At 49.3% G+C, this 26,800-nt stretch overlaps 1 long non-coding RNA gene across 4 annotated transcripts; it reads right to left on the bottom strand.

Moving 5' to 3' along the window:
* Window positions 1-2,751: 2,751 nt before the first annotated feature.
* On the bottom strand, window positions 2,752-24,173 carry LOC142439541 (uncharacterized). Of its 4 annotated transcripts, none has more exons than XR_012782861.1 (4): window positions 24,089-24,173; window positions 21,867-22,004; window positions 19,330-19,438; window positions 2,752-5,632 (listed from the first exon to the last, which is right to left on the bottom strand). It is a non-coding gene; the product is annotated as an uncharacterized LOC142439541 (long non-coding RNA). The 4 variants fall into 4 exon arrangements; XR_012782862.1 differs by having other exon boundaries at window positions 19,342-19,438; XR_012782860.1 differs by lacking the exon at window positions 2,752-5,632 and having other exon boundaries at window positions 16,878-19,438.
* Between the last annotated feature and the right edge of the window lie 2,627 nt (window positions 24,174-26,800).

The following is a 26,800-nucleotide window of genomic DNA, read 5'->3' as shown; positions in this document are numbered from 1 at the left end:
GTTTCTGAGACTCCACCTTTCATGGAGAAGACGGCCTCCTTTTCCTTCCATGGAGGGGCTGGTGGGTTCCTGGTGCTCTACAGGGCCCCTATGAAAGGAGAGTAAGTAGCCATGTATATGACACAGAGGCAATGAATCAAGTGTTAGCTTTGTTTTGGAAAGTTGCCTATCAGCCATTAAAACATTTAGACAAGTCTTTTATTTTAAGAATCTTAAATTAAATACTTGAAAATCAAGATGCTTCAGGATCTCTGGTAGCTTCTGGGGCCACCAAGCTACCTAAAATGTGGTTCAGGGAAATCTCACGGCTTGCTGAGGAGAACAGACTTGGGAACAGATATGGCCTATTTACATTTTTCCTCCATGGCTCCTCGTGAGTGAACACCATTGCTTGCTGCGGAATGGAAAGTGCAGGGAAGTCAACCAAGCCAAAGATCCTAAGGAGATCTGGGCAAAGTGGGGCTGGGAGATGGGAGGAAGCAGATCTGCAGTAAAGTAAAATGCTGGGCCTTCTGGACACTGAGTACGGGAACACCTGGTTTTGTGGCTTGCCTCTTTATCGTGTTTCTCAGATCTTGAGAGTCTTTCCTTAGCTTTGTTCTGCAGATTGAAAGCAACCCTGTGTCACAAGAGACGATCGGCACCACTGCCCCCTGAGATCGCTTGGGTTATATAGACAGCAGTCGGTAGTGTACAGAGAAAAATGACTGGTGTTTGAGAACCACTTCTTCCAGTCTGCCTGGGCGGTAGGAGAGGTGGGTTGGGCTAGCAAAGCTCTATGAGGTAAGTGTTAAAAAAGAATAAGGAATGGGGTGAAGGAGAAAGAGCAGAAAGCAGAGGAGGAGGAGAGGGAGAGAGAAAGTGAAAGAATTGTCTTGCTTATGTGGGTGAATGAAAATTTTAGGCAGAAATAATAGGATAGTCCAGGCATAGAAAATACAAACGTTGTGACATATTAGGAGACAGAATAGTTTGATAGTTATATGTAGTTTTATGTGAGCTGTAAATGAATTAATTGCATGATACATTTAGAAAAAAAGACTATATTTGTATATGATCGGTATGTGAGACCACTCTGGAAAGTGCTCAAGCAACACCTGCAATGTGTGAAGAAGGAACAGAAAAGGTTTAGAAAGGGCTACATTTGTGAATTCACCAGATGACAACTGTCATGGATTGAACGATGGGTTAACTTGACTAGGCCATGTTTCACAGAATTGTGTGGCTGTCTTCTCTTTTGTGATCTAAAGAACTTCTCCTCCATTTCGTGATGAGTTAAAAACACTGAGCTCAATGTGTCAATGAGACAGGATTAAGTTACGTTAAAGCAGATCAGGTTTGTGTGTTATGTGCACAGGATCGGAGCAGAGTGGGTTCCAGCACCCTTACTCAGGTCACTTTCTTGATACATAAGAAGGGAGTTTCCATGAGGTTTGTCCAACAACATCTTATAAGAGCTAAGCAGAGAGAGAACTGAGCAGAGAGACTTCGGTAGTACCAGAAAAGAAGAGCTAGGAGCGGAGCATGTCCTTCAAACCCAGAGCTCCTCCCTGGAGAATCTCCTAAACTCAGGAGACGATTAATGTGAGACACACGGAGTTCTCTGGAGCAGTGGTTCTCAACCTTCCTAATGCTGCGACCCTTTCATACAGTTCCTTGTGCAGGGGTGACCCCCAACCATGAAGTTATTTTTGTGGCTACTTTATCACTGTCACTTTGCTACTGTTATGAATCATAATACAAATATCTGATATGCAGGATGTATTTTCATGGTTACAAATGCAACATAATTAAACATAATGAAAGCACAGTGATTAATCACAAAAACAATATATAATTATACATTGTGAACTATTTATGTGTTTTCTGATGGTCTTAGGCAACCCTTGTGTAAGGTTCATTCGACCCCCAAAGGGGTCGTGACCCACAGGTTGAGAACTGCTGCTCTAAAGGATGCTGGGTCTGCAGATGGAAACAAGGACAGTTCTCCCAGAGGTAACAGAGAGAGGAAGCTGTCCCCTAGAAGTGGGGGCCTCGGCTTGGACTTCCAGCCTCTCTGTTTGCCGAGCCGCTCACTGGTAGCACACTGTGATAGCAGCACCGGAGACCTGAGAGCGACCCATCTGCAAAGCACAGGGGCCTGCGTTTTCATGAGCCTAGACGTGAACATGACCCACAGCCACGTTACCTAGCGTCAGGAAAATGTTCACTCATCCTTAGTAGTATTTGCTTACTAAGAAATCCTGCCTAGTTTTATTGATTGAAAACCACACTGAGGGAGGCTTACTTTAAGTAGAAATGCACATAAATGGAGGGGTTGCTCTCTGCTCTGTTGGGGAGCGTGTTGTGACCAGAGGCTTGCAGAACTCTGACTTGGTATCTACCCTGGAGAGCCACTCTGCGGTCACTAACTCAGCATCATGACGGGGGCAGGGGACTGGCCAACATTTGAGTGATCACCCTGAGTCCGAGCCACGTTAATGGAAACTAACAACATCAATGTGAGAGCATGATGTTTCCATCAGATAGCATGTCTATAGACTATTCTATAGCTATGAAATTAAAAAGGTACATCTATAGATGCTGACAAAATCACCACTATAAATTCACTAAGTGAAGAGCGTGCGTGGAGCAGCTAAATTCATGACCTAATTTTTAAAAGTACAGAACTCGATACACCCAGCAAAGACACAGAGGAAGAGAGTGTATCAGGAGGAACCAGGTGGCACTCCCAAAGGGGGTAATTAAGCCGAGTGCAATAGGATTATTATCATTACTATTAGCTTTTTGGTTATTAAATAGGTTAAGGCTTGTAGAGTATATCAGTTTTCCACTCAACAATTCATACCCTATGTGTTTCATATCCTTGATTACAATTTCCACAATGTAACATTACTCATTCCACTTCTTCCCTGTGTTTCCCATCTCCATTCCACCTTCTTTCCTAACCATTCTGAACTTTGTTCTTGGGGAAATACTGCCCGTTTGACCTCACATGGCCTCTCAGGTGCCCGTACTGGTAATTGCACTCCCTTCTAGATTGGTCTACTGTCCCGTCCCACGGGACATCAACAACGTGGATACCTGAAAGAGGGACTGGGAATGAAGATGGGCAAGGGACGTGGAGAGATGAAGGCAAGACAGGAATCTGATCAAGCCTCGTTTATTGAGCTGAGAGCAGAGGATTAAATAGCCAGCGAAGGGCGGGCACCATTACGTCACATGGAAATAAGGTACAGCTGAGGTAGCCAATAGTCGTGCATCTCCCAAATAAGGAAGAAATGGCGGGCCACTGTGATCAAACAGGTCAGTATGCTAATGAAGCATACCAGGCGCCTGGGGGGAAATGCCACCAGTCATGTATTGACCAATGAACATAGCAGCTGCTAGTGAAAGAGCACCAATCCTAGCAAGGGTCAAGACATCACCATCTGGCGGGAATGAAACAAAGGCAGTAAAACCACAGGGCACAGTTTGTATGGCAGGAAACAGAGTAAATTCATAAAGGTCGTACATGGCTCAAATCCAGGGTAGGGGACACTCAGTTCCCTATGGTCTACTGACTGACTTGAAAATAAAGGCACAGGGGTGAGTTCAATTCCAGGCCTGGAGGGCGATGAAGGGCCATAGCCCTGAGAGTTCCACTAGTCCCAGTTGACCAGTAATTCTGGTATTTTATAGGATTTTGAGTTTTGTTCCGTATTTCTCTCCCACTCTATTCAGGACCCTCTACTTTGATTGATTCATTTCAGAGTTGGCAGTGGTAGCCGGGCACTATTTATTACTGCTGGTGCTAGATGCTTGAGGTTCTGGCAGCAGAGCCTGAGGTTTGCATGGCCCATTAGGTTATTATATTATATTATGTTACGTTATGTTGTGTTGTGTTATGACATGGTCTATTGCTCTCTGAGTTTCTTCGCTCTTCTTCACCATGGTTCGGGGACAGACCAATGGCTGTACCATAGATGCCCCCTCACGAGTTTTTAGGACCTTGGTTGTTACTATCAGAGTAGGATCTAGAACAGTCTGTGAATTGTGTGATGCTCCTTAATTCTGGTTTAGCCCAAGAGTGTGGTTTTGATACCCTCAGTCCAGTGACATATTCCCACAAGAAGTTTGGTCTTGGCTAAGCGGGTTCCATAACTTTGGCCCCTGTGCTCAGCTGCACCCCTGGGTCCATCTGCAGCACGTGGCTGCTGTGCTAGGTGCTGTGGAGTTGGCTCTGGCTCACAGTGGACCTATGTAGAGCCGAAGGAGACTCTGCCCTGGCCTGTGCCACCCCACCACGGCTCTTATGTTTTGAGTCCATTGGTTCAGCCACTGTATCAGACCATCTTGTCCAGGGCCTTCCTCTTTTTCGCTGCTTTACCAAGCATGACGTCCTTCTCCAGGGACTGCTCTCTTCCAAGACAGGTCTAGTGTATGTGAGATGACGTGTCACCATCCTCGCCTCAGAGGAGCATTCTGACAGTATTTGATTCCTTGACAGATCTGGTTGTTCTGTTGACAGCCCATGGTACAGTCAACATTCTTCGCCAGCACCATAATTCAAACGTGTCCATTCTTCTTCAACCTCTCTTTGTCAAATGCATCTATAGATATATTACTAGGAGGGCCTTTGAAATGTGTCAGCAGGGTTAAGAAAAATCTACAAAGCGGTAAACCATCCTGAAAAGGGGCATTTGCGGTGGAGTTGGTGCATTATCCCACATAATTCTGGAGACTTTAAGATAAGCACCCATACATTCTCCAACTCTTCAAATAAACGTTGATGACAGGACAGAGCACTCCTGGTGGGCTAGCCCTGTTCCTGGAAGTGCCGTCCGGACAGTACCAGCTGTCGGCCAATCTCTCCTGACTCCCCCAGGGCCTTCTTGGGGACTTCAGTCCATGGAGGCAGCTTCACGTCCCATTTGATAAATGCGTGGTCAATAGCTCAAGCCGACTGAAATAATTGTGGAAGACACGTCTGTCTGTGGCTGCCAAGAAGGAGAACTGGACGGTGCTGGCCAGCGTTTCCTGGAGCCAAAGGCAGGTTTCCTATAATTAGAAGCAATTTGCTAGAAAGTTTACCAGTCTCTTCCAAAGCATACACGATGGCAAATGGTTAAAGGTTTCTTTATTTTTCCTTTCCTTTGCCTGACACATTGCAGATGGCAAGCGTGCAACATTGACCTTCCCTGGGCTGGGCTGTTATTTTAGAGGATCACTTCTTCGCCGAGTCAGTGCGGTAGGAAGAAGGAAACCCACCTCCTCTGTCATTGCAGGATGTGGGAGCACGTTCAGAATCACATACCAAACAGCTCGAGGCTCAGCCCTTTCCAGTGGTCTCCACTGGGAGCCTGCAGCCTTAGCCAAGCAGGGAAATCAAAGCCAAGACCAGGCGCATTGAGTTTCCACTTCAGTATATGTAAGAGCAGGGGCGACTCGGGCTGCGTTTACAAGAGATAGTTCCATTTCTGTCTCTCAGAGGTCAACTATGAAGGTCAGAGTTGGCAGGAATGGTTAGACAAGGGTCTAGGAAGCACCCAACCTCTGCTTTCTTCCGAAAATTGTTTCTTTACATCCATGTTCACACAGCCTCGTGGGAGCCTGGGAGCATCTCCGAGGTGCAAATGGTGTACATGCTCAGCTGCAAAATGAAAGGTTGGAAGTTTCAGGGTATTTACAAGTGACTAAGAGTAAAGGCCTGGTGATCTACTTTCCCAAATCAGCCACTGAAAGCCCTGTTGAGGTACAGTGCGGCTCTGCCACACCAGCAAGCCAGTCTCTGTTACTCTGGATGATGACTGTCCTTTGGGTCTGTAACGCATCCCAGCCTTTCTCTCTGCTGATTAGATAACAAGCGGATTAGCCACAGGATGGAGGCCCCTTGCAGGGCGTGGGGGGAGGGCAGGAGATCTTGTTCCAGCGCCCGCTCTAAGCCTCTTTATCAAAGTGGGGACATTTTCAGCCGATTTGCCTTTGAAACTGGGCAAGTTCACTTGACCCCGGGGTTAAGTGCTGCTGGGGCCCCTGGGACCACATTGTTCCAGGAATGGAAAGGTTCAGTGAGCTTGGCCTCCCTTCATCATCTGTTTACAAGATCCAGCCACCTTTTGACCCGGAGCAGAGCAGCCCCTTTGATGCCCGGAGAAGAACGCCTCTCCAAGACTGTGAGCTCCTTGGTCAGGAAGCATGTGCTTACGCCTTAAGACATCCATGCTAGAATCAATTAGTTGTTGGGGCAGCAGTGGTGGTGGTGGACGTGGTGGTAAAGGTGGAGGTGGTGGAGGTGGAGGAGGTGGAGGTGGAGGTGGTGGTGGTGGAGGTGGAGGTGGTGGTGATGGTGGAGGTGGAGGTGGTGGAGGTGGAGGTGGTGGTGATGGTGGAGGTGGAGGTGGTGGAGGTGGAGGTGGTGGTGATGGTGGTGGGGTGGTGGAAGTGGAGGTGGTGGAGGTGGAGGTAGAGGTGGTGGTGGTGGTGGTGGTGGTGGAGGTGGAGGTGGTGGTGGTGGTGGAGGTGGTGGAGGTGGAGGTAGAGGTGGTGGTGGTGGTGGAGGTGGAGGTGGTGGTGGTGGTGGAGGTGGTGGAGGTGGTGGAGGTGGAGGTGGTGATGGTGGTGGAGGTGGTGGAGGTGGTGGTGGTGGAGGTGGTGGTGGTGGTAGTGGTGGTGGAGGTGGAGGTGGTAGAGGTGGTGGTGATGGTGATGGTGGAGGTGATGGTGATGGTAGAGGTGGAAGTGGAGGTGGAGGTGGAGGTGGTGGTGGTGGTGGTGGTGGTGGAGGTGGTGGTGGTAAAGGTGGAGGTAGAGGTGGTGGAGGTCATGGTGGTGGCGGTGGAAGTGGTGGTGGTGGAGTTGGTGGAGGTAGTGATGGTGGTGAACAGCTGTGGAGCTGGCCCAACTCATGCAGTCCCCATGCACAAAGAGGCAAGCCATTGCCAGGTCCAGGTCCTGTACCTTCCCTGTGGTGGGTGGATGATTGCACCCTATCACTCATAGGCTTCTGGTTGGCCGGTTTTCAAAAGATGATCACCTGGCTCTCCTTTCCTGTCTTGAAGCTCTGAGGAAACCTGTCCAGCATCACACTCCCTCTCTGCCAGTGAGTGGATTCTGACGACAGTAACCCTGGAAGGCAGATTTCTGAGGCTCTAGAACTGAACAGCTGCAGAAAACCTTCTTCTTCCCCTCAATACCATAGCAGCACACAAACCTCCCGGAGCAGGGAGGCTTCTCTTGAGGTACACTGGCGGAGATGCTAACCCAGGCCTCCTGCATGCTCCCAGGGTCGATTGAGCAGGTGAGAAGAGAAACACAGGGTGATGAGCCAGGGATAGGCCAGCCATCTCAGAGGCTTCCATCCAGGTTGTTAGCTCTGCTGTGATAGGGCCACCTTAGAACCTGTCCATCTGTGGGGCCCAGAGGCCTCAGAGAGTCCAGATTATTCCCTACAGCAGCATTCAGGGAGCAAGCTGCCTCTTCATGAGTGGCGACGAGGATCATTCAGACTTTTCCCCTCCCTTTGCTCACAAGTTCCTTGAAGCTTCTGCACGCCAGGTGTACGTGGGTAGGGCATGGGGGTAGTGGAGATGGGTAACAAGTAGGGGTACATTCCTAATGAAATACAGACAACCCATGATCACATCAAAAGATTCCTGCAGTCACTGTCTTATAATGATGAGAAATGAAAGGCAATCGGAAAAGTCTCCAAGCAGCAAAGTGGTTAATCCTTTGTGTTCCAGCCATTTGAGGGAGCACCTGGCAGTGAATGTCATGAGAACTCACCTATGGGAGCATCACATTTGTCCAAGATCTATTAATGTTGCTGTCAAGTGTTGTAGAATCAGTTCCAACTCCATGCCCACCCCCACTCTCCTCCCCTGGCCCCTGCACAGCAGAATGAAACCCTACCCTGGTCCGGCACCATGCTCCTAATTGCAGGGCTTGTGTCCACTGCTGCAGCCACAGGGTCAGTCCATCTCGTTAAGGTCTTCCTCTTTGGGGCTGACTCTCTGTTTCCCAAAGCATGATGTGCTTTCCTTGGGACTGGTCTCTGCTTGTTACATGCCCAAGTGCATGTAACTGATCTGGTCATTCTTCTGGCAGGCCAGTGTCTTCGATATTCTTCACCAACATGATTATTCAGACACCACTCCTTTTATGTTGGCCTCCCTGCTTCATTGTCCAGCTTCCACCTCTACGTGAGGTCACTGAGAGCACCACGGCTTAGGTCAGGCTCACCTGAGTAGTCTTCAAAGTGACAGCTGGACTTTCTAACACTTTAAAGTGGGCTTGTGCAGCAGATTCACCCAATGCAACGCGTCATTTGACATGTTGTAATGAATCAGCAAACATAGCAAGCTAATACATGCAGTACAATCCTGCTGGTGTGAAAAACAAAATCCCTGCAAAATAAAACCTGTGCATTTCATATGCATAGCTAGAAATACATAGACCTGCGAGAATGAAGGCTGAGCTGTTCATCGAAACTTCCCCCGAGGAGAGGTTCAAGGATGGAATGAGAGGATGGGGAAATCGTGTGTGTGTGTGTGTGTGTGTGTGTGTGTGTGTGTGTGTGTGCGCACACGTATATATGTATTTTCCCCCATGGGAAAGTTCCATTATCTTCTCATCCTATTTTTCTAGCAAGTTTTGAAGCCCCTGGGCTCATGTGTGCGCACATATACACACACACACAGGTAGTTAGGAAGTAGCTCCATGAATGATGCAAAGGTTAATGTACTCATGGACGAACCAAAAGGTCAGAGGTATGAGTAGACTCAGCGGTGCCTTGGAAGAAAGGCTTGGTGATGTACATTTATAAAAATCAGCCATTGACAACCATGTGGAGCCTGGTCCTACACACACACACAGTCAACGACAACTGGTTTACTGGAGCTGGGTGTCAAACCCAGCCAGCTGGTGAGCACGGATCTCTCTGGCTTTGGATAGCCCTCTCACGCTCCCCACACAAACAGCAAGGGTGATGTTTTCATTCCTTATGACATTCCTGTTGGGTAGTCTTAAGAATAGATCTTATTCTCTTAAAATAATGTATACAAGGAGAATAAATTCCCAGACCAGATAAATGAGCCTCAAAGAAATAAACCCAGGACAAGAGCTTACCTACTTCCAAAAGGTTTTATAGGAAAAAATTCCTTCCACTTCATTCTTACCTGTAAATCAGGTGCACAGACTCAACTCCGACTCACAGTGGCTCACAGAGCAGAAGGCTGCTCCCTAGGGCTTCCACGCGTTCTTCTTCTTCCTCTTTTTAAAATACTATTAATCTTTCACTCATCTATCAGTTTGACTTCCATGCGACTGTGATGTTGAAAGCTGTGTCCCTGGTGTTTTCAGCATTGGAAGGGTCACTCCTGGTAGACAGGTTTCAGCAGACCTGCCAAGCTAAGCTAGACTAAGCAGCACCTGTCCATCTACCTCAAAAATGGCCAGTGGAGCCGCTATGGGAAACAGCAGGACACTGTCAGATACAGTGCCGGAAGATGAGCCCCCTCAGGTTGGAGGTGACTCACAGCACGAGTGGGTAAGAGCTGCCTTCTCAAGTACAGTCAGCCGTAATGATGCTGATGAGTAAGACCTCGGGGCCTTCTTTTGTGATGCGGCCTGGCTCAATGAAGAAGCAGAAGCGGTACCACTCATTAATAAAATGCCACTCTAGTAAAATTGGAAGTTGCCAAAAATGAAAGACTTGAAGGTAGCTCTCTTGGGTATTCCTTCGTGGGCTGAGGGGACCTGGCATTGGACGCTTTGAACCGGACAATCATAAGGTCTGTAATGCTGGGGTGATGGATTGAAGATGTCACATTCATCATTAGTAAGAGGGGCTTCAAGGTCTATCCTACAGGATGATGCTGCCAGCTGCAGGATAAGACCCAAAGGCCTATGAGGGAGACCAGTTAATACAAATGTATTTCAAATCGACATGCCAACCACTAGTGCCAAATATTAAAGAATTGAAGAATTTTTGACCAGATCTTTAGTCTGAACTTGATCAAGCATTCATTAAAGATACATTGTGATTGGAATATGAAAGTTGGAAACAAAAAATAAAAGGCAATAGTTATTTTTTTGAGGGGGGTGGTTACTAATGGAATTGACAGTGGAGATTCTACAACAAGATTTTGTAAAAACAATGAACTGGAAGTATCTTTCTTCAAGAGCATGAACATTGACTGCGCACATGGGCAGCATCATATAGAATACAAAGTCATCCAATCCTGTGAGTAGATGGAGAGGTTCCATGTCAACAGTCAGAACAAGGCCAAAGGCCAACAGCAGAACAAAGCATCATTCAAGACTCATATCAAGAGTCATATATGAGTATAGGGAAATATATTTATGTGCATATATTTATAGTTTTAGTATTAAGGTAGCAGATGGACATTGGGCCTCCATTCAAGTACTCCCTCAATGCAAGAATATTTGTTCTATTAAACTGGCCTTCCATGATGCTCACCTTCCCACCACAATCACTGAAGACACAGCGGGTATGTAAGCAATGGTGGTGAAGCAAGCTGAAGGTGCCTGGCTATCAAAAGATATAGTATCTGGAGTTTTAACGGCTTGAAGGTAAACAAGTGACCATCTAGCTGAGAAGCAACAAAGCCCACATGGAAGAAGCACACCAGCCTGTGTGATTATGCGGTGTCAAAGGGATCAGTTATCAGGCATGAAAGAACAAAAAATCATATCATTGTGTGCTCACCTCCCCAAGACAATCACTGAAGACCAGTGGGTGCATAAGCAAATGTGAAGAAAGCTGATGATGCCTGACTATCAAAAGATACAGCATCTGGAGTCTTAAAGGCTTGAAGGTAAACAGGCAGCCATCTAGCTCAGAAGCAACCAAATCCACATGGAAGAAGCCCACCAGCCTGTGTAATCACGAGGCATTGAAGGGATTAGGTATCAGGCATCAAAGAAAAAAATCCATATCATTGTGAATGAGGGAGAGTTCAGAGTGAGGACCTAAAGCCCATCTGTAGGCAATTGGACATCCCCTTACAGAAGGGTCGCGGGGAAGAGAGGAGCCAGTCGTGGTACAGTGTAGCAACAATGAAACATACAACTTTTTTCTAGTTCCTAAATGCTTCCCCACCACCCACTATCATGATTCCAATTCTACCTTACAAATCTGGCTAGACCGGAGGATGTACACTGGTACAGATGGGAACTGGAAACACAGGGAATCCAGGACAGATTCTCTCTTCAGGACCAGTGCTGAGAGTGGTGATACTGGGAGGGTGGAGTAGAGAGGGGAAACCGATGATAAGGAACTACATATAACCTCTTCCCTGGGGGATGGACAACAGAAAAGTGGATGAAGGGAGACATTGGGCAGAGTAAGATATGACAAAATAACAATTTATAAATTACCAAGGGTTCAAGAGGGAGAGGGGAAAATGAGCAGCTGATGCCAGAGGTTTACATGGAGAGAAAATATTTTTCGAATGGTGAGCGTAATGAATGTACAGATGTGCTTTATACAATTGATGAATGTGTAGATTGTGATGAGTTATATGAGGCCCCAATAAAATGATTGGGGGGGGGGGAGAGTCAAGCTGAAGAGGAGAGAAATTTTTTCAAGTCCATGAGAGCTAAAATATGACTTTGAGTATATCCCACCTAAACTTAGAGACCATTTCAAGAATAGATTTGATGTATTGAACAATAATGGCCGAAGACCAGACAAGTTGTGGGGTGGGATTAAGGACATGATACACAAAGAAAGCAAGTGGCTATAAAAAGGCAGGAGAGAAAGAAAAGACAAAAGTGGATGTTACAGGTAACACTGCAACTTGCTCTTTAATGTCACCAAGGCAAGAGGAAGAAGTAACAAGGCTGAAGAGAAAATCGCAAAGGAACAATTGAGAAGACAACACTAAGTGTTATCATTTAGCATGTAAAGATCTAGAGTTAGGAAATTATAAGAAAAGACCATGCTTGGTATTTACCAAACTGAATGAACTGAACAAATTCAAGTCACAATTTATAATATTGAAGTATCCTATGAGAAAATATTGAATGACAAAAGAAATATCACACGATGATGGAACGGATGCACCGAGCCATGCACCAGAAGAACTGGCTGACTTTCAACCTTTACAAGAGCAGTATGTGAGCAAGTACCTATAGTCTTGAATAAAGATGTCCAGGATGCACTGAAGACTCTGGCAAAAGGCAGGATCCCGGAACTGACAGTATACCAATTGAGATGTATCACCAAACATGCAATACCGAAAGCACCCACTCATCTACACCAAGAAAGTTAGAAGACAGCTACTTGGCCAACAAATTCATAGATCCATATTTGTGTCCCTTCCAAAACATGTGTTCAATCTATTTTTGTTTGTTTTCCTTTTGCTATGCTAAGCAGTCATCCTTGCTGAAGACTCTAGTCTTTGATCTTCACCAGTAAGTGCTTCAGGTCCTCTTCATTCTTAGCCAGTATGGTTCTGACATATGCATATTGCAGGTAACTAATGAGTCTGCCTCCAATCCTGGAAGCTGCATTCTTCTTCGTGTATCCAGCTTCTCAGATTATTTTCTCCATGTACAGATTGGGGAAGACTCATTAATTATCTTCAATAAGAAAACATCACAATCAGACTGACTGAAAGCAAAGAGGACTTGAAGCACTTGCTGATGAAGACAGAGGATGACAATCTTTAGTAGGGACACTATGGCTTAACACGAAAACAAAAATCCTAAGCTACATCGTGATAAATGGAGAAAATCTTCACGTTGTTAAGGATTTCATTTGACCTGCATCCATAATCAGTGCCCTAGAAGCAGCTGGCAAGAAAATAAAATGATGCATCGCACTGGGCAAAACCACTGAAAATGATCTCCTTAGAGTGTTCAAAACCAGAGATGCCACTTTGAGGCTAAGGGGCCCCTGAACCAGGGCACTTTCAGTAGCCTCCCATGCACGTGGAAGATGAACAGTGACTAAGGCAGGGTGAAGAATTTCACTGATGCCTTAGAATTGTGCTGCTGGCAAAGAACATCGAGCATATCCCAGACGGGTAGAGGAGCAAACACGCCTGTCTGGGAAGAGGTACGACCAGAATGCTCTGAAGAAGTGAGGAGGTCCAGAGTCTGTCCTACATATTTTGGACATGTTATCCAAGGAGAGTTCAATCCTTGGAGAAGGACATCATGCTTGGTAAAGCAGAGGGTTCCTGGTAAAACGGACGACCATTAGGGAGATGGACTAGCAGTGTGGCCTCAACAACTGGCTCAAACATAGAACTTGTTATGAAGCTGGTACAGTGCTTCGTAGTCACTGGTGGGCTTAGCATCAGCTGGACTGACTCGCTGGCATCTAGCAACCACAATCAGGCCTTCATGGTCAGGCCTTTGCTCTAAGTGGCTGTGAGTGGACTCCAATGTCCAGCCCTTTGGTTAATACTGCACTACCGTTTGCACTCTCCACAGACTTCAAAGATGGATTTAAAATACGCATCAAGTCCATTCCAACTGATGGTGACCCCATGCGTGTCAGAGTAGAGCTCTGCTCCGATCCATGGCTGATTTTTCCAGCTCTTTCTTCTGTGTGGACTTGAACTTCACACCTTGTAGTGAACCATGGAGCACATTAATAGATCAGTACACAGTCTTCGTGCCCCCTTCCCCTCCAAACAACTCTTCCCGAGAACCAGGCCCACCTATTGCTGACAGAGAAGAAAGACCAGCTTCCCTGGACCTATCTTGGAGACCGTGGAGGTGTCCGTGCTGTGGAGGACAGGCAGCACACCTCCTGCAAAATGGACTCTGGATTCTCCTGAATCCAAGACGAAACTTCCAGGCCAGTCAGCTTCTCGCATTCTCAGGTTGGATCTACTGAATATGCAGGGGTGGCATCCGGAGTGAGGAGAAACCATTCAAACAACTTAACTCCATTATCTTTTTGTTCCAGTTGTGCATGACCTTTCAGGGGTTCCCTCTCTATGTCACAAGGTTGAAGGCTGAGCACAACTTTATCCTTTCTCTTTGTAGACAAAAGGCATCATTTACCACCTTCTTTCCTTAAAATGTGTGCCTCTCACCTAACGCCTGGGGGCAGGGCGCGCACTGGCCTGGGGGCAGGGCACAAGCTGGCCTGGGGGCAGGGCACACACTGGCATTGGCAAGGGATCAGCACCTGGCACACACTGGCTGACAAAAGAAAGGGGGCATGATGGCACCTGCAATCAAACTCCAAGGACAGGAGTCAGGCTGGCAAGGGTGTCCCAATGTGTGTGTGTGCACCCGTGGAGGAGAGTAGGGTAGTTTGGAGGGCTTCCTAAACACCACCATGAAATGAAATCCAGTTTTCCGAAGGCAAGGCTCTTGAAAAATGTTGGGATCCCATTTTCCCAATGAGATAACGAGGAATAATTGAAGCCCATTATAAACACTGGCCAACAACAACAAAAGAATGATGTATTGGATAAAATTATCTTTGGCATTGGATATCCAGCCAGTTTCTTTCTTTCTTTCTTTGGCTCTAGAGCTACAATGAATCCTGATGGCAGAACAAGTAAGCTCTTAGCTGCGAACTGAAAGATGGGTGTTTTGAACCCACTCTGCAATGCTAAGCAGAAAGATCTAGGGTTCTGCTTCGGTCAAGGTTGTTGTGGCTCCAGCTCATAGCTGCCCTGTGTGCAGCAGAACAAAGCCCTGCCCGGGCCTGGGCCCACCTCACAATTCTTCGTAGGTGACTGGTGGTTGAGCGGCAGCCCATGTTTGATTCCTGGAACATGCCCTTCAAGGGCAGTCACCACCTGTCTGTCAGCCGGGGCTTGCGTGTTGCTATGATGCTACACAGGATTCCACGGGGCTTCCCGACGAAGAAGAAAGGCCTGGAGAAGCCGCCCAGTACAACCCCTGGATCACAGAGGTTCCATCTCCAGCCAGTCTTGGGGATGGGTAGCATTTCATTCTCTGTGCCTGCGTTTGCCATGTGCATCATGCAATGCCAGGGAACAATGCCAGGGGACCTCCTGGTGGTTCCTGACACTTACTTGACTTGCTGACTTCACCCGGTATGATCACTCCCACGGTCAGCAGTTCAAAACTACCAGTCGCTCCTCTGGAGAAAACAAGACGTTCCATTCCCATAAACAGCTACCGTCTCAGAAACCCACAGGGGCAGTTCTAGCCTGTTCTGTAGGGTCACTGTGAGTCAGCATCCAAATGATGGCAAGGGAAACATGAGTGGCTTTTCAGGAAATGTTGTAATTCACTCCTTCAGTTTTAATTCACACCTGTCCTCCTTCAGAACAATCTCCTGCCGTTTCCTCTCGGCCTGTGTCCTTTTGTCTATTACAACAATGTGTGCACTTCATCCATGAAGCCAGCCTGCACCCTCTCCATGGAAGGCCATGGGCTAGCTTCTGAGCACAGAGACCTTGGTCAGAAGTGGCCTGGACCTCAACAAGCTCACCAGGGTGTCTGGTGGAAGTCAGATAGGAAACAGCTAATATGGGTACAAAGTGTCGTGTCCTACAGCAGGGTGATCCATGAAAAGAAGAACAAGCACCCAGGGCGGGAACACTGGCATTGTCAGCAGATCAATGAGGTTTAGCAAGGCAGGGTAACTTTCATGTGGGCTTTGATGTATGCGCAGGAGTGTACCACATACAAAGAGAAGAGCATTCTAACCCAGCATTGGCGTATCTTCCAACTTGACTTCAAGAACGATGCCCCTGAGTATATATACCTCATAGTAAAGGGCCTTTTTCCTTACATAGTTTTGGAGGAGCAAAGAATTTATATGCGTCTTTGTCCCGGGCCTTCACAGGATCTATACAACTGCCTCTTGAGGGAAGGAAAATTTGGCCAAATATCTTGTGTCTAGAAGCCACAAAAATATACAGAGCGGAGCTCAGTTTGACATATAAATCCTTTATATACATGTATTCACAGCTCAATTTCCGCACCCTCCAACTGCCAGTAATTTATCCAGACAGCTTCAGCTGAAACCATTTCTCGCTGGATATAATTCTCTGAAAGGTGCACGAGAATTGTCTTCCTCCTACAGGGCTCTGTTCTTTTCTTGCCAAGAGAGCGTGGAGCCCTGGGCCCCTGACTTCCCTGAGCTGGGGCGGGCAGAGTATGGCTCCAGTCCTCCCTGGCAGGCCAAGCAGATGGAGTCTTTGAAATTCAGCTCAGCTTCATGTGTCCAGTGCCTCAGAGTTTATGGAAGGCTTTCATCCGTCTTCTTCACAGTGACCTGGTGATTCACTCTGTTTCACAGGGGAGAAAACTGATGCTCAGGGAGGGTGGAAGAAAGGACAGAAAGAAAGGGAAGGGCAGACTTAATTGGCATGGGCTTTTGCCAGGTGTGTTTCGCACAGGTGATCTAAGCAAATCCTCAGAACCACCCTTCCCAGGGGTTGTGGCGTCTGTTCTGACTCACCCGACGTCCGTGCCTCGGGACAGAATGGAGCCGCATATGGTATCCACGGCTGATTTTTAGATCACCAGGCCTTTTGTCTGAGGTGCCTCTGTGTGGGCTTGAACCTCCAACCTTCCAGATAGCAGCTGAGGGCATTAATTATTCGCATCACCCATCCATACCATTGAGTCAACTCTGACTCACATTGAACTGCCCTGCCCGGTTTCCAAGGCTACCATCTTTCTCTGGGCACACCTCGTGGATATGAATTGCCAACCTTTTGTTGGCAGCCAAGCGCTTTGCCCACTGTACCACCAGGGCTCCTTTGGCACCGCCCAAGCCCATTGCCCTCCAGTCAATTCAGATGCCTAGCGACCTTCTACAGGGTTTCTTAGAGCATCCATCTTCACTGTATCAGATAACCTCACCTTTCTTACACAGATCGGCTGGTGGACTTGAACCACTGATCTTGAAGTTAGCTGCCCAGAGCCTAACCGACAGCACCACCAGGGCTCCTCCGATAAGCCTGCCCCAACTCCTGGTGGCCCCATGCGCAGAGGAGCAAACACTGCCTGTCCTCTATGGGAGCAGCCCATTGTGATCACCAGGTTCTCACTGCCTGATTTCTAGAACTAGATTAGCAGGCCTTCCTTCCTAGTCTGCCTTAGACTGGAAGTTCTACTGAAACCTGCCCAGCACCACACACACCTCCACTGTTGATGAAGTGCACTGACTAGGAGTCAAGCCCAGGGCCTTAGGAAGGAGTTACCAGGGCCTCGTTTTATACCTCAGGAGACAAGCTAAGAAACGAACAAAGCTAACATGGGATCCCAGGTCTTAACCAAGTCACACTTTGCTGGATCAAATCCTAAGGCTTTTGGCACCATCATATTGCCCCACGAGTCTATCCTGAGGACCTACTGTGTGTTCATCATCAGAAAGTATGAAGAAAAGTGAGGACCTCAGGACCCAGGACCCTTGATGTTGCTGAAGAGCACGAGCAAAGCGAGGCCTTCCAGACAGTGAGAGGAGCTGAAGAGTGGTCAGGGCCCTTGAAAGCCCCCCACAGGCCTGGCACTCACTGGCTAAGGCATTCCAGCTGAGCTCCCAACAGCCTGGCAGGTAGATGCAAACATCGTCCCCTTCTCCAGCCCAGGGCTGCCTAGCTACTAAGTGCAAGTTTCTCACTGGGGCACTCAGTGCCTGCTTCTGCCACTTGCCAGCCATGCATGCTCGGGCCTCCTCCTTTACAGCTGTAACGTGGGGATAGGAGCCCTGGTGGCACAGTGGATTAAGCGCTTGTCTAACTGCAGGCACAAGGTTCAAACCCCGGAAGTGTTCTGCTCTCATAAAGATTTGCAGTCTCAGAAACCTTAAGCACTGGTTCCGGTCTGTTCTGTTCTGGGGGGCCACCATGAGTCACCATTGACCTGCTAGCAGTGGGGTGATATGTGCATTGTTGCGTATTTTTTAATCTGCCTATGGGTGGTTTTTGTGATGCGGATGTGAGGCCAAGGCCTTGTTGGAAGATTGCAAGAAGGCATTCAAAGCCCTAAGCCCAGATGGTGCCCAGGCTCTTGCAGGAGGAGCTGCATGTGCGTTTGTGAAGTTGCCCTGGCCTCAGCTAACCCCTGACACAGGGGTCACAGAGGCTAAGTCTTACCTGGGATGCCTCCCTCGTCTCTCCATACCACCACCAGCCCCCAACCCAGCATCAGTAGTTCAATCCTACCTCAGGTCCACTCTGCGCTGCAGCTGACTCGATGGTGATGAGTTTTAGTTCAAGAAAAGCCTGGATGCCTTTCCAACCACTGAAAGCTGCATGGGAAGCCCATGAACGTGACTGTGCTGACTATGCTGAGAGCATGGATCTATTCAATCGTTTCAATGACATAGAATAAAATAAGAAAGCTCAAACTCAATGCCATCGTGTCTAGTCTAACTCATAGCAACCCTGTAGGACAGAGAGGAACTGCCCCTGGAGATCTCCCAGGCCATAAATCTTTATGGGAATGGGCAGCCATGACCTTGTCCTACAAAGTGGCTGGTGAGTGTGAACTGCTGACCTTGTGGTTCACTGCCAATGCCGACCCCATTAACCCATCAGGACTCCTTCATCATTTCCAAATGGGGACAAACTGACACAGCATTAAAGGGCAGGTAGGAGTTGTCCATAAGACGGATGTTTATAACCCAGAGGTGGCCTGCATTTGTTTATGGATATATTATATCAAGTAATGCTTCCGACTGTGGACAAAAAAAGAGCTAATCGCGACATCCCATCCATGTGCAGATGGCCCCTGTTATTGTTAGTTCTTGTCCAGTCACTTCTGACCCTTATCCAAAGAGCTTTGATCTTTTGGGAGCAAATCCCTAAGCCTGTCTCCCAAGGTGCCTCTGGGTCGGTGCAAACATCCAAGCCTTCAATGAGTAGTTGGGGTTTAACCCTTTGCCCCACTCAGGGCTCTCTTTAGACATCTGCTCTGTGCCATGTGTACGGACATGCAGACAAATACAATTTGGCCCCCAGCACTAAGCAGGAGCCAAACCAAACCCACTGCCATGGGGTCGATGCCGACTTCGCAGCCCTATAGGGACAGGGGAGAACTGCCGAGAGCTTCTGAGACTCTCACTCATTACAGGAGTAGAAAATCCTATCTTTTCCCGAGGGAAGGCGAGGAGAGAGTTTCAAATAAAAAGTGACCAGGGCAATCATCTTGGTTATCTCAGTGCACAGGAGAGGGAGCACCCACGGGCTTGGAATAATGAAGGAACTCTTCCAGAGAGGGGCCATTTGAACTGGGTCTTGAGGCATAAATAGGAGCTCAGCACTTGGATTAGGCAAAGGAAGGTCCCAGGGTGTTTAAGGCTCTGGAGGGCTTTGCAGCAGAGTCTCTAAGTGCATCTGTTTTCAGTTTAGGCTTTATGAGTTCAAATACCACCTTCCCAATTACCAGGTGACTTCAGGAGAGTTGCCAAAGTTATAACCCATTTTCTGTGCCTTAACCTCTTCATTCGTAGAATGGAATCAGCAATCTCGTCCTCATGGGGCTACAAGAAGATGACATTGCATGATATTATAAGTGGGCTTATGGGCTGGACTTTGGATACATGCAGATCCAGGTTGGTGAGCCTGCACCTGGCTTGTCTTCCTGGTCCTGGGCAAGTACTTAACCTTCTCTAGATCCCTAATTGAAAACGTGGACACCAACAATATGTATCTCAAAGGAGAACAGTGCACGTGACCTCAACCGCTCAGAGTCTGGTTCCATCGCTGTTGCCGTTTGTACATTACCGTGGAGCTCACGCCAACCCCTGGCAGCCCCCGTGACTCCCCACGTGCAGCCCAGAACTGTGCTCCCTGTGGTCCTCAGCTTCACTCTGTGGCCTTTCAGAGCTAGATCACCAGCCCTTTCTTCTGAGGTTTCTCAGGGTGGGTTTGAGCCTCTAACTTTGTGGCTCTGGATGGAATCCTTAACTGTTGGCATCACATAGGGACACAAAACCCTGGTACACAAAACTCCACAGCCATCAAGTAGATTCTGATGCAGAGTGACCCTAGAGCAGGGGTCCTCAAACTTTTTAAACAGGGGGTCAGTTCACTCTCCCTTAGTCTGTGGGAGGGCTGGACTATAGTTTATATAACAAAAAAACTAGGAACAAATTCCTATGCACACTGCACATATTTTATTTTGAAGTAAAAAACCAAACAGGGCAAAAACACCCAGCAGGGCAGATAAATGTCCTCGGCAGGCTGCATGTGGCCTGCAGGCCACACTTTGAGTACCCCTGCCCTAGAGGATCGGGTAGAACTGCCCTATGCGGGGCAGAGGCTGTGATCTTGACAGATGCAGACAGCCTCATGCTTCTTCGGAGGGAGTGGCTGGGGGTTCAAACTACCCACTTTTCAGTTAGCAGCCCAAGGTTTAACCCACTGAAGCCCAGGACTCCATATTCTGATACAGAGTAACCCCTGAAACAAACCTCAGGTTTCCACAGCCTGTCACTCTGCAAAGTGCTCAGGACTTGGCACTTAGGAGGGCTCAGATTCTTCCTCCAGTTCCAGCCAAGACTGGCCCACAGCTGAGAGTGGTCCTTGGAATCTAAGGGTCCATGAGCAGTTGCTGAGATGCTGGGGCGGGGGGAGGTGACCCCAACGTCCACCCCAGCCAGGGAGGGGCGTCTCCTCACAGCTCAGCTCTCTTCAGCAGAGGCCCAGCGTCTAGCGGAGGGAAAGCTGACCTTCGCAGAGGTCATTCTGGAAGAGAATTAAGCCCTTTGGAAGAAAACACTTCAGTTGGCTGGGCCTCTGCCACCTGGAATGGTGTGCTGGCCTGTGAGACAGAACTCCCAAGCTTGGGGAATCCCAGACATGTTCACCCTTTCCGCAGGAGGTTTGGGGACCAGAACGAATGTGCACAGGGCCCATCCCAATACGCAGCTGCGTCATGCTAAGGGGAGTTAAGCACTCACAGACTGTGCTTGGATGTGGACTGAGTCCTTGGGCAGCTCACTTCCTGCCCTGGAAGTGCCTTAGTGTTTGGAGGGGCTGCAGTCAGCAGGGCCTGGAGCAGGGCACAGCCTGACATCTGATGACCTGAAGTAACCCCTAGCACCTTCCCCTGATGGGTTTGACTGATGAAGAAAGGATCGACTCTTCTTGCCCAGGCCCACTTCAGCCATATGACGTTCCTCTCCCCTCCCGAATGGGAGCCATGGGAAGGAGAACAAACCACTCCAGGCATGAGTGTGGAAATGCCCAACTCCCTGGGCATCTGGTTTCCTGGTGAGATCTTTGCTGTCCACTCCCAGCAGGCTTAGCTCCTCCTTAGCATAACACATCTGCATATCTGTCCAATGTTTATCACAAAATATGTACCATTGTAACTCTTGTTGTGCGTAACTGCCGGCCCAAAGGTTGGTGGTTCAAACCCACCTAGGAGCGCCTCAGAAGAAAGGACTGATCATCTGCTTCTGAAAGGTCATACCCTTCCAAAGCCTCAACACAAACTCAACACTAACCAACAACACCATTGTGCAGACCATCGCCACGAGTCTGGTTCCAGGTGTTTTCTGCACAGGGAATGCAGTATTCCAAAAGCTGTCCCCATCCCAACACCATCTCCCCTTTCTACTTGTCCCAAATAACTTCAAGGGACAAGCCTTGCAGTTTCCTCTAAGTGGGATCACAGAATAACTATCCCGTGTGGCTGGTGTTTTCCACTCAGCACACTGCTCCCAAGGTTCATGTGTGTACCCCAGGGGTGCGGGAATGGCTTGCCCAAAGGCTGTACCAATACCAGCTAGCATCACATGCCTCACCAAAGAGAAGCCATTACAAGTAGCCGAGTACAAATGAGTTCATTAAATGTTTGAGAAAATATAGCAGGTGCATTTATTTTTAAAAGTTTTATTGGCATACTTCACATCTCATACAATTCAATCATTCAGTCACATTAAGAAGATGTGGAATCATCACCTCAATCAATTTCAAAACATTTTCTTCTCGTGCACTTTGCTGTTAGCTCTCCATTTTCTCTCATCCTTCTCTGCCATGCTCCAAGGTAATTGTTAATACAGTTACTGTCTTGGTAGATTCACCTATCCTAGATTTCACCTACAAAAATTCATACAAAACACAAATGAGAAGCAAACAACAAAACCCAAGAACGACTAGACAAAAGGGAAAAAACGCAATAGAAAGAAAGAATATATTAAAACCTGAAACAGCTTTAAAATGGGTACAAAGGTGAAGTCAAGTGACAAGGTATTGCATTTTAACCTAACTACATCTGCCATGATTGACTTTCCAGTGATCTCTGCCTGATAACAAGGCCATTCCCATCCTAGACTGTGGTCAGAGGGAACTCACTGGAGGCTAAATCGTGTGGGGTCCCCGAGAATAGATGTGGGCTGCCACTGTCATCCACAGCCTTCTGCAAACAATGAGCTAGTTCACAATTTAAGCTCTGACACCATTCCCTCCTTCAGATTGGATTCATTATTTACAATCCTTGGATCCCACAGGCTGGTGCGCTTCTTCCATTAGACTGTGTTGACACGCCACTTAGATGGCTACTTGTTTGAAGACAGGCCTTTAAAACCTCAGATATTATTATTCCTGATATCCAGGCACCATCTGGTTCCTTACCCCCACTTTGATGTAGCACCCTTATCTTCAGGGATCTCTCCATGCAGGCCAGCACCAAGCAGGGCCATGTCATAAGAACTAACTGTTCTTAGATGAGGACTAAAATTAAGTGTCCGCCCGAATCCATTCATAGATCCATGCTTTATACGTCTCTGGTTCACTTTAGAAACCTCATTATAACGTTGTGCTCAAGAACAGTATCCGCCACCCCCCTAGGACATCCCCATAGGCACACTGTTCACGCCATGACTTTGCCAGAGGTACAGAACATAAAACACTGTCGAGGAAAGGAGGTTGTGCAAATATAGGCTGACTTTCCAGACCAGAACTCATGAATGGCTGACTTGTATCGACTAAATGCCTGAGCAACTGGGCAGTGTGTACACAAACAATGGCGGATACACCAACCGGCAAGGCTCCCAGTGGCATTCATTCCCAAATGCAGAACCACCAGACGGATTTTCCGTTGATAATTTAGTATGACCCACCGATGGTGCTATAAATATCCAAATGACCCTCGGCAGAAAGCAGGCTCCCCGCCCTGAGGGGTCTGACTTCATTTTTCACTGCTGAGTAATATTCCATTGTGTGTACGGACCACATATTGCCTACTCACCCATCTTCTGATGGCCACCGGGGTCGTTTCCATTTTTGTGCTATTGTGAGCACAATAGCTTGATGATGCTTTGAAGGATAAAGGTTTTAATCAATCAGTGGAAGAGAAAAATTCAACCCCCTGTGGGTTTCTGAGACTGTACCTCTTCATGGGAGTCTAAGCTCCTGACCATTCAGATAGCAGCCGGACACCTAACCACCAGAGCTCGAGCAGGGAACACCGGCTTGGCTGCTGCTGGATGCCTGGCCCACCGAGCACAGGGTTCCCTGCCTCAGGCTCTAGGAAAACGGGGAGGGAAGGCGCCCTACGGGGGTACCTACAGGTCTTGCAGGGAGCCAGGCCTGAAGGAAGCCCCTTTAGAAATCGTCAGGGTGTGAAAACCCTGCCTCTATTACCCACACCCCACCCGGAGGTTTGGAGAGGAACGGACCTATTGGGCGCCTTCTCTCGCCACCCAAGTTTTCTCATTTTCGAAACTGGCCCAAGTGTAAAACAATCAACGCGCGCACATTAGTGGCCCTAATACAGGGCCCCCTTTTGCCTCCAGAGAAGGACAGGTATTCATTTTCATAAATTACTTTTTACCTCTCCCCGCACCCCTCCCCAGGAGGGGGTGGTGAAAGAAAACAGAGACGAAACAGATGCCTTCCGCGCTTTGATCGGGCTTGCCGCAGACAACCCGGCTGCCTGCTAGCGCCTCTTTAACTACCGCTTGCCAGGAAGAAAATGAGCGGTTCCACTCTGCAATTACAGTGCCCACTGAAGGCCTGTCATCGCAGCCGGGGGGACCTGAACCCGACCTGCTCGGCTGCCCCGAGAATTACAACCGGCGGGGCCCAGCGTTAAAGAACCCCCCATGGCCGTGTGGCTCCCCCAGCCCCCTGCCCATCGCCCCCCAGCCCGTCGCTATAAATATAGAAAACTAAGACCATACCCGCGGCTTGACCCAGCCAGACAGGGGAGAGAGCAACAGGAGCCGGCGGCCTTATCTCACACCCAGGAGTCGGGGAATGTGGCTGGGATGGGTGGAGAGGACGGAAGAGGCAAAAGGTCAGATTTCTGGAGTGCTGTGAGCAGGAGGGGGAGCAGTGTCCCCTGGGGCACAGCTCCTTGAGAATTGTCTCAGCGTATCCAGGCAGACCTAGCGGCAGGGTTCTTGGGAAAGGGCTTGGCAGGCGGCAGTGTGGACCAGCCCCACCCATCTGGGAGACAGTGGCCACCACGGCCACGTGCATGCAGCCTGGATCACCTTAGCACACCTCCGGACCGAATGCTGCAAGATGAGCTCCGGGCTTGGAGCTCACACACTACTCCCATTGGTTCGTTCTGACTCACGGTGACCCTATAGCACAAGGGAGAACTGACCCTGTGGGTTTCCCAGACTCTCACTCATCATAGCAGTACAAAGCCTCGCCGTTCTCCCTGCGATGGACTGGTGGTTTCAAACTGCTGACCCTGCGGTTAATGCCCAACGCATCACCACTGTAGCACCCAGGGCTCCTCACAGTGGCTGCACTTCCCTGGTGGTGAGGGAAGGGGAGACTGGCAGGGACTTGCTCTGTGGTGCAAGGCTTGCCGGGAGTTAGGGGTGATTCCATGGCAATGAACAACCAGGGGAGTGAAACGCTATGTCTTCCTGCACCATCCCCGGGGCCTGGGACAGCCCAGACTGCTTGGGCCCACAGGCATTTCACGGGCTGGTTTTCAGAAGCAGGTCGTCTGGATGCTCTATTGAAGCTTATTTAGGGTCACAGCAACACATGAGCCCCTCACTCCCCCCCACTCCACAACCCCCCCCTACACACACACACACCACACCACACCACACACCACACCAGCAGCACCGGGTGGTGTCTGCAAATGGCGTGGCCGAGGCTGGAAATGGACGCTTCATCTCCTTGGAAGGCAAGCATTCGCCTACTGACCCATCACTACTCCCTGGGCCTTTGCAGATGTGATTCCCTTTTCCGGGAGCGCCCTCCTTTGAGAATGTCCCAGGAGATCCCTCCTCCAGGCATCGCTCTGGGAAGCCTCCGGCCCCCGAGCCCTTCATATCCGCAGTGACGGTCTCCTCACCTGATTCCCAGCTTCTTGGGATTCCGTCTGGATCAGGATTCTGTACACCCCAGGGGCCAGCGATGTGGCAGAAACGAGGCAGGACCCCTGACTCACTCACAGCGGACTCGTAGCGGACTGTCGGGCAGGGTGATCTACTGCCTCAGGGAATTTCTGAGACTGTACTGTGACTTTTTTCCTGAAGAGTTTTACTGACATGTAATTCGGCTATCATAGGATTCCGTGGTTCGGTTGTATGGAGGAGAACTGGGCAATCATCAGCACAATCAGTCTGAGAGCATTTCAATCACGCTTGTGATCCCTATCAGCTCTCCATTTCCGCCCAGTCTCCTCCAGGAACCATTCAGCCAGTTACGGAGACTGTAGCCTTTATATTTCTCCATGGAGCTGCTGGGGGCTTTGAACTATGGACCTTGCGGATTGCAGCCCCACTTGTAACCTCTACACCACTTGGGCTCCTAGACAGCAAGTAAATCAGCAAAGGGCGCCCCTATATCTAGAAAAGGAAGAAACTGGAAATGCACCAGCCCTTGGATGACCAAAGGTCTACAGGATGAGGATGCTGGAGCTGGCCAGGACATAGGTCTGCAGGGCCACATGCCTGTTCTCCTGAGACCATGGGGACACGCTGCCTTGGGGCTGTGCTGCCATGGGGCTGTGGTGTGGTGGTGCTGTGCTTTGTGCTGCTGTGGGGTTGTGGAGCTATACTGCTGTGCTGCTGTGGGGCTGTGCAGCTGTGCTGCTGTGGGGCTGTGCTGCTGTAGGGCTGTGCTGCTGTAGGCTGTGCTGCTGTGGGGCTGTGCTGCTGTGGGGCTGTGCTGCTGTGCTCCTGTGGGGCTGTGCTGCTGTGGGGCTGTGCTGCTGTGGGCTGTGGGGTTGTGCTGCTGTGGGGCTGTGCTGCTGTGCTGCTGTTGGCTGTGCTGCTCTGCGGCTGTGCTGCTGTGGACTGTGCTGCTGTGCTGCTGTGGGCTGTGCTGCTGTGCTGCTGTGCTGCTTTGGGCTGTGCTGCTGTGGGGCTGTGCTGCTGTGGGGCTGGGCTGCTGTGCGGCTGTGCTGCTACGCTGCTGTGGGGCTGTGGGCTGTGCTGCTGTGCTTATGTGCTGCTGTGCTGCTGTGGGCTCTGCTGCTGTGCGGCTGTGCTGCTGTGCTGCTGTGCTGCTGTAGGCTGTGCTGCTGTGGGGCTGTGCTGCTGTGGGGCTGTGGGGCTGTGCTGCTGTGCTGCTTTGGGCTGTGCTGCTGTGGGGCTGTGGGCTGTGCTGCTGTGGGCTGTGCTGCTGTGGGCTGTGCTGCTGTGGGGCTGTGCTGCTGTGGGGCTGTGCTGCTGTGCGGCTGTGCTGCTGTGCTCCTGTGCGGCTGTGCTGCTACGCTGCTGTGGGGCAGTGGGCTGTGCTGCTGTGGGCTGTGCTGCTGTGCTGCTGTGCGGCGGTGGGCTGTGCTGCTGTGGGGCTGTGCTGCTGTGCTGCTGTGGGGCTGTGCTGCTGTGCTGCTGTGGGGCTGTGCTGCTGTGGGCTGTGCTGCTGTGGGCTGTGCTGCTGTGGGTCTGTGGGCTGTGCTGCTGTGCTGCTGTGCG

The sequence above is a fragment of the Tenrec ecaudatus genome, chromosome 2, assembly GCF_050624435.1.
Source record: "Tenrec ecaudatus isolate mTenEca1 chromosome 2, mTenEca1.hap1, whole genome shotgun sequence".
NCBI lineage: Eukaryota > Metazoa > Chordata > Mammalia > Afrosoricida > Tenrecidae > Tenrec > Tenrec ecaudatus.
This window is presented reverse-complemented; position numbering and strand designations above follow the sequence as displayed.